We start from the raw sequence: 2,248 nt of genomic DNA, 5'->3' as shown, positions 1-2,248 counted from the left end.
CGTGTATAATTTAAGTGTTATTTAATTCCGCCGTAGTCGTGTCGAATGGTTCGATTTGATGCACGTGTCGAGCTTCATTTCGAAGGATACAACCTCGTGTGCGACCGTTCTCCATTTTCGAACGGCTGCCTCTCATAAGATGCAAATTACGGTATCTGAAAATATACAATGATGCTTACAGAGATTCGAATAATAATTAATGTAGATTTTTAACGCATCGCTTGTGTAATTACTATTTTAAGTTAATTTTATTGTTGCAAAGGCGAAGATGTCTTGTTCCAGTAAAATGAAGGAAATGGAAGGCTTAAGTAATTCGGGAGACGATTGGTATTGCAAGGATACTGTCTCTTCTTCGTTAACTTAATTATTTTTGCATTATTGTGTTTAAATATTTATACGAATATAAAGTTTGAACAATGTACAAATTGTAGAAACAATTATTTCCCGTCGAACAACTGCTAGGTTGGCCGAGCGGTCTAAGGCGCCAGACTTAAGTTCTGGTTCCCTCTGGGAGCGTGGGTTCGAACCCCACACTTAGCAAATTTAATATTTTTTGATGAATTAATTTGCGTTGAAAACTAAATTAATGCGCTTAACGTACACCAATTATAATTATATACAAATACTACACAAGATATGATTCAAGATAAATTACACGTCAACCCTTCAAGGGTTGTAAAGCGGGGTTGTTTCCTTTTACAGGGTCTTTAAACGAATCGCGAAAGAATCCTTTTAACTCTGTAATCGCTGGAATTTATCAGATTTGTTTTTGAATCTAAATGGATGCAAATTAATCCGTCCTTCTCCTCCGTGATTCCAACGTTGCCTCAAACAAGAATCCATCCGAAACGAGAAACCTGCCATTTGCACATTTCCCGTTCCTACCATTTCAACGTTCCCCAACCATTACATATCAGAACTCGTCTGTTTGTAACGTTCCTCGGTGTCACTTTCGAAATTCCGTCGCCGCCCTGAGCGATGACACAGGTTCCAGTATACTATACACAGACGCGTTTCGACAATCGTTCACCGCTCGGAGCGATTACTCGTATATTTGCCGGTCGCGGCGGACCCGGCGTGCCTCGCATAATCGCTAGGTTATGCACGTTAAGAAGGATGTGCGAGTTAACTTAGCTCGTTGCATTAGCGGAGATGAACTCATTCCGCCTATTTCTCTCTGTCCTGCCTCATCTCTCATCTCCTCTCGTCTCTCTTCGTCCTCCTGTAACACGTTCACAAGCGTATCGCACGCGCCCCTGTCCGCGCGTAAGAGCGAACCAGCTCCACCGATCTTGCTCTCGCACGGTCTATGCCAACCTTGTTTTTCCTCTTTAAGTCCGCCTGTGCGTTTCTTCTCATCCTCGTTTCACCGCCCCCGCAGTTTGGTTCCTCCTGCTCTTCTATCTACGACGAACTTAACGAACCTTGAAAATCACGTCCCGCGAGATGTTTACCAAATCTTTCGAGTCCGCTCTGTGCTCTATATCGCGCGCCACGAATCCCACCCCCGCGGAGGAACCGGGAAAAGGGCGCGTCTGACTCATTGGCGCATCGCATGGGTGGCCGCTGTGGAGGAAAATGAAAAAACTCAGTCAGAATTAAGCAGAATAAAGGACTTTGCTGACGTTCGCACTGCGATTACTTTGCACTTTGAGGGTAGTGCGATTTGATATTTTAAATTCAGCTTGTTCTTCTACACCACCCACGAGGAAAGCTCGTTTTATTCAAATCCTTTGGAAAGTCCATTTCGTTGATGGGATATTTTTCAGTTTGAGCAATTTTTCGATTAACCTTCATGTAAGTTGGAGCACACGATTGGGTAACACGATTCGATTAGTATGTATATAAATTACAAAGTGTTTGGTATACCGCCACAAAAAGGAAGTAAGATTTAGTGTATCGAGCGCCATCTATGTACCTCCGCTGAAACTATTTTAAATCATCGCAGGTTTCATTTGGACTATTTATTAAATGCTGTTTCATTTTTAATACACGTTAATAAGTATAAAGATGGTTTTTCACCGTAAGGCGATGTACTAGCAATAAAAAATAATTCTAAAACAGATCTCTAAGGCACACAAATTAGAAGGTCTGAAAAAGACCTTATGTTGCCTGAAAAGTAGTCCTCTTTAAATCATACAACTTTTGCTTCCACAAATTTCCTCTAGCCGTCCTTAAAAGAGAACTGAAACAACTTTTCCCAGTTTTTAAAACCACCCTCCACGTACCAAGTGAATTTTCTTGTATT

At 41.6% G+C, this 2,248-nt stretch overlaps 1 non-coding gene across 1 annotated transcript; it reads left to right on the top strand.

The window, feature by feature from the left end:
* The first annotated feature begins 457 nt into the window (after positions 1-457).
* On the top strand, positions 458-540 carry Trnal-uaa (transfer RNA leucine (anticodon UAA)). Its single transcript has one exon. It is a non-coding gene; the product is annotated as a tRNA-Leu (tRNA).
* Positions 541-2,248: the final 1,708 nt, after the last annotated feature.

Source organism: Xylocopa sonorina, chromosome 4 (assembly GCF_050948175.1).
Source record: "Xylocopa sonorina isolate GNS202 chromosome 4, iyXylSono1_principal, whole genome shotgun sequence".
NCBI lineage: Eukaryota > Metazoa > Arthropoda > Insecta > Hymenoptera > Apidae > Xylocopa > Xylocopa sonorina.
This window is presented reverse-complemented; position numbering and strand designations above follow the sequence as displayed.